Source organism: Triticum aestivum, chromosome 4D, assembly GCF_018294505.1.
Source record: "Triticum aestivum cultivar Chinese Spring chromosome 4D, IWGSC CS RefSeq v2.1, whole genome shotgun sequence".
Classification (NCBI taxonomy): Eukaryota; Viridiplantae; Streptophyta; class Magnoliopsida; order Poales; family Poaceae; genus Triticum; species Triticum aestivum.
In genome coordinates this window covers 18,572,891-18,578,904 of record NC_057805.1, presented here as the reverse complement: position 1 = coordinate 18,578,904, position 6,014 = coordinate 18,572,891, and positions in this window count along the sequence as shown.

Sequence of the window (6,014 nt, the reverse complement as noted above, 5' to 3'; positions counted from 1 at the left end):
CCCAAAAATCATATAAAATAGCATATAAATGCATATAAAACATCTAAGATGGATAATATAATAGCATGAATACTTCATAAATTATAGATACGTTGGAGACGTATCACCATCCTCTTTGACGGCCACCTTCTTGGTCTCTAGTGGTGCAGCCCTGGATTTCTTGCTCTTGCCGGTGGAGCTCTCTGGCACGTCCTCAACGGGAGTACAGCAGCACTCCGAAGAGGTGCGCTTGCCGGAGTGGGTGCGAGAGGTCTTGCCAGTCTTCTTCCTCCCCGGGGCTTTAGCGGCAAGAGCAAGCGCCTTGGCGGCAGTTGCTGCAACTTCCTCCCGGTAGAGTTGGTTGACGCAGATCAATGCATCCTTCTTGTTGTAGGGGACGGTGATGATGGTCATCGGCCCAGGCATCTTCAGCGTGTTGTAGGCGTAATGTGACGCCGCCATGAACTTGGCTAATGTTGGGCGGCCGAGGATCCCGTTGTAGGGCAAGCGGATCTCGGCGACATAAAAAACAATCCTGTCTGTCCTATAGTTCAGCTCGCCTCCAAACGTCACGGGTAGCATGATCTTACCCTTCGGCTGACTTCTTCCCGGGTTGACCCCTTGAAACGTGCCCGTCTCTTCGAGGTCCCCGTTAGGAATCTGCAGCCTTTCAATCACAACGGGAGAGATCAAGTTCAGACCGGCCCCGCCGTCAACTAGCATTTTTGTCACCGTGAGGTTGTGTATTGTTGGTGAAACCAACAACGGCAAACACCCGACCGCAGTTGTGCGATCAGGGTGGTCCTCGGTGTCAAAAATGATAGGTGTGCTGGACCACTTCAGTGGCTTCTGAGCACCAAACGATGGTTCTGCCGCTGTGATCTCACGCGCCCACTGCTTGAGCTGGCGGTGAGAGGTGTGCAGCGAGGCGCCACCGTCGACGCACATGGCCTCTGTAGCTTTTTGGAACTCGTGCTCGCCGGACTCATCGTCCTCGTCATGATCATCATCTTCTTGCTTCTTGTCACGGCCCTGAGCGGGCCTTTCTTGCTGATTATCTTTGCCGCGGCAGCCAGGTTGGCCGCCCCGCTTCTTGCCGGATCCCTCAGCACCATCCTGGCCCTTCTCCTTGTCCCACCTCTCATATTCGGCCTTCTGCTTCTCTGCGAGCTGCTCGACTTGTCGGCAGTTCTGGAGGTCATGGCCCTTGGTGCGATGGATCTTACAGTACTGCTTGTCGGAGCCTCCTGGCTTGTCGGCGGCCGCCAAGGCCCGGCAGGCGGCGCACCCGACATCCTCCTTGACGGGGTCGTCAGCCTTGGTCTTCTTGGCAGCGCCGGCATCGTCGGATCCCTCAACGGCAAGCACGGCCTTGCCCTTGCGCTTCCTGTTGCAGCGTCGACCCTTCTTCGTCGGGGCGGCGGCGTCTTCATCTGTGGAGTCAGTTTACGCACCGGCGTCTTCGCCGGGGTACTTCCTCCCCTCTTCAGCCCGAGCACATCTATCGGCCAGAATGTAAAGTTCGGCCACATCCTTGACCTTGTTCATTGCCAGCTCTTCACGCATCTTACGGTTACGCACATTCTGATGGAATGCGTTGATGACAGCGGCGGGATGAACATCCGGGATGTTGTATTGCACTCGACTGAACCTCTGTATGTACTTGCGCAGATTTCCGCCTTCTTTCTGGGGGATGACATGCAAGTCGCTTGCCTGGCCATGAGCTTGGTGGCCTCCGGTAAAGGCGCCAACAAACTCATGGCACAAATCCGACCAGGAAGAAATGGAATCCGCTGGCAAGTGCATCAGCCACGACATGACGTTGGGTTTAAGTGCCAACGGGAAGTAATTGGCAAGCACCTTATTGTCGCGAGCTCCGGCAGCTTGCATCACGATGGTGTAGATGCCGAGGAACTCCGACGGGTGAGTCTTGCCGTTGTACTTCTCGCCGACATCAGGATTGAACGTGCGGTGAGTGGGCCACTGGAATTGCCGCAGCTCACGGGTAAAGGCTGGGCAACCCACCTCGTAGGGTAGGCCACCAGAGCCTCCCGGTGCTGGATGGTCCATAGTGGGCCCTGCCCGCCTATCTGACTGGTGGCGCGCTTCGCGCCATCGCTCGATGGTGGTTCGAGCGTCTTCATGGGCTCGCTCCTGAAGAACTTGGCGTTGATCGCGGTGGGTCCGTGGGTCGGACGATGCTATGGAAATGTTATCGCAAGTTTCGTCCCGATGGACCGGCACCCGTGGTAGCTGGCGTGGAGGAGGAGAGTGCACCGTGGCTGCGGCACCTCCGGTCCTTCCACCACTGGCAGGCGGCGGCTCGACAGAGTGTCGGCCTGAGGGCCCCGCTGGCCGCAGCTCATCCTTGTTGGCGATGTCGACGAGGCTCCGGATAGTGGCTATCCACTCGTCGAGCTTTTCCGCAGTAGGAGGGAAGTCGAGGAGCAACTGCGAGCGCACCAAAGCCTCTGCTGGCGTGGGTGGCGGCGAAAGCTGCATGGACCGTGATGCGCTCCGACTTCTAACCATGTTAGAAGGAGCTCTATCACGGCCTTGCGTCTGCGTGCCAGTTTCGCCAGCACCTCGGTGTGCATGCTGGTCTTCTACGTCCCGTGAGTGATGCACAGGACTCTTCCCGCGACGGCGCCTAGGGTCACTAGCGTGGTGACGCTGCTCGTCGTGCACGACCTGGGAAGAGTGCGTCGCGGGCGCCGGCGTATGCGTCTTGGAAGTCGCCACGCCACCTGTAGGTGGGACGACGCCACTCTTGGAGGGCCCCTTACCGCCTGCGGGGAGCATGGCTCTATCTTTGGATTTAGCGGCATGCGGCTCGTCGTCTCGTGCACGAACGACGCCGCTCGCTAGTGATACGTCCATTTTGCATCATGCTTTTATATCGATATTTATTGCATTATGGGTTGTTATTACACATTATGTCACAATACTTATGCCTATTCTCTCTTATTTTATAAGGTTTACATGAAGAGGGAGAATGCCGGTAGCTGGAATTCTCGGCTGGAAAAGGAGCAAATATTAGAGACCTATTCTGCACAACTCCAAAAGCCTTGAAACTCCACGAAAGTTATTTTTGGAAATAATAAAAAATATTGAGCGGAAGAAATACCAGAGGGGGCCCACACCCTGGCCACGAGGGTGGGGGCGCGCCCCCTGCCTCGTGGGCCCCCTGGTGGCCTTCCGGTGCCCATCTTCTACTATATGAAGTCTTTCGTCCGAGGAAAAATCATAAGCAAGCTTTTGGGACGAGACTCCGCCGCCACAAGGCGGAACCTTGGCGGAACCAATCTAGGGCTCCGGCAGAGCTGTTCTGCCGGGGACACTTCCCTCCGGGTGGGGGAAATCATCACCATCGTCATCACCAACGCTCCTCTCATCGGGAGGGGGCCAATATCCATCAACATCTTCACCAGCACCATCTCCTCTCAAACCCTAGTTCATCTCTTGTATCCAATTCTTGTCTCTAAGTCCGGGATTGGTACTTGTAGGTTGCTAGTAGTGTTGATTACTCCATGTAGTTGATGCTAGTTGGTTTATTTGGTGGAAGATCATATGTTCAGATCCTATATGCATATTAATACCCCTCTGATTATGAACATGAATATGCTTTGTGAGTAGTTACGTTTGTTCCTGAGGACATGGGAGAAGTCTTGCTATTAGTAGTCATGTGAATTTGGTATTCGTTCGATATTTTGATGAGATGTATGTTGTCTCTCCTCTAGTGGTGTTATGTGAACGTCGACTACATGCCACTTCACCATTATTTGGTCCTAGAGGAAGGCATTGGGAAGTAATAAGTAGATGATGGGTTGCTAGAGTGACAGAAGCTTAAACCCTAGTTTATGCGTTGCTTCGTAAGGGGCTGATTTGGATCCATATGTTTCATGCTATGGTTAGGTTTACCTTAATACTTCTTTTGTAGTTGCGGATGCTTGCAATAGGAGTTAATCATAAGTGGGATGCTTGTCCAAGTAAGGACAGCACCCAAGCACCGGTCCACCCACATATCAAATTATCAAAGTACCGAACGCGAATCATATGAACGTGATGAAAACTAGCTTGACGATAATTCCCATGTGTCCTCGGGAGCGCTTTTCTTTATATAAGAGTTTGTCCAGGCTTGTCCTTTGCTACAAAAAGGATTGGGCCACCTTGCTGCACTTTATTTACTTTTGTTACTTGTTGCTCGTTACAAATTATCTTATCACAAAACTATCTGTTACCTATAATTTCAGTGCTTGCAGAGAATACCTTGCTGAAAACCGCTTATCATTTCCTTCTGCTCCTCGTTGGGTTCGACACTCTTACTTATCAAAAGGACTATGATAGATCCCCTATACTTCTGGGTCATCAGCCAGGCTTTGGTTGCCAGAGCGATGGGGGTGTTCGCGGGCCGCGCCTCGGCCTCCATCCGCGACCGCCCCGTCGCCCGCCCGCACTGGTACGTGCCGCTCAGCCCCGGATGAACCGATCGCCGTGATCGTATTCTTCTTGGGAGCCATGGCGATGGAGAACTTCTATACTAACTGCTAGGCCAGATTTTCACAACTGCGCCCCCTACCTAGTGCACCAAAGATGTCGGTGGAAACGACACCTATGGGATCACTGGAATCCCTTCTGCGGTTGGCGGGTGCGGGGTTGTGCAAAGAGCGGGTCTAGAAGCCAGCACAAGGATTGTTTACCCAGGTTCGGGCCACGCGGATGCGTAATACCCTAGTCCTGCTTTGGTGTATATCTGAGTGTTCTTTAGTTCTTGAACTAGCTATGGTGCGTGTCCAGTTCAAAAGATCCGAATCCTTTCCCAGTACGCCGCGGGCCTCCTTTTATAGTCGAAGGGGCTGCCACAGTGGCACACAGGAGGTGGAAAGGTATACAGTGTACAAGCTTATCGCCTGTCATTACAGGACAAGGCGCATTAAATGTGCTACTTAGGTGTCCTCTCGCTTTATTGGGGACGGTAACGAGGCCCGTCCCGTCCGTTGCCGCTCCGTTTCGCCCCGACATGCGTCCAGGCCAAAGGAGCATGCAGCGCCATGTAGGCTGGCAAGCTGCTGAGTTGTCGTGGTGGTAGGGTCTTCACGAAGATATTCATGCCACCACATAGGTGCTTGACTAGTTGGACTAGTACCCGCGTACCGCCACGTGGGTACTTGCTTTAATTTGTGGGTCGGCCGCTGAGCTGGGGCGGCGATGGGGCGGCAAGGCCTTGCCGCGGTCTTGTGGATGTTCCCGGCAAGGGTCTTGCCGGGGCCTTGTGAGCGCCCTCGGCAAGAGTCTTGCCGGGGCCTTGCGGGTGTTTTCGGCAAGCTGCCTTGCCGGGGCCTCGTGGGCATCCTCGGCAAGGAGCCTTGCGGTTGTCTTGTCTTCTGGTCCTCATCCAGGATTTGTAGGCTCTCTGTCTTCACAAAGATCTGCATGCCTCCATGCAGGCGCTTCCCGAGCCTTGGTTCCAACGTTGTCGATGGTGTCGGAACTCTCAGGCTCAAGGGTGGCTGTGATGTTGGTGTTGGGTGAGCTACCCCCAGCAAGGCTCTTGCCGGGGTTGCGTAGGCCGCCCCGGCAAGGGTCTTTCTGGGGAGAAGCCCGTTTTGCTGCTCCGTCTTCTGCGCCCCTGGTCGGAGCCCTGCTCTGGTATTCTTGTGCCTCCGTTCCCTCTTCTGCCCTGCTAAGTGTGGTCGCAGGCGCGGTTCTGATTGCCCGTGCACAAGTAAAGGGGTACAAAGAGAGCCCCTACTTTTGTACACCGACACACTTACTATAAATAAAAATAATTAATTTTCTTACTAATTCAACTAATTCTATTAAGCACTTACTATAAATAAACTAGTTCTATTAACCACTTAAATTCTATGTACATTCTACAAAATTCTACCTATCTATACTATTGAATAAACCTACATTCTACCTATCTATACTATCAATTAAATCTATGGAGGGGGAGGGGCTGTGGATGGAGGAGGGGGAGTAGGGGCTATGGAGGGAGGAGGGGCTATGGAGGGAGGAGGTGCTGTTGATGG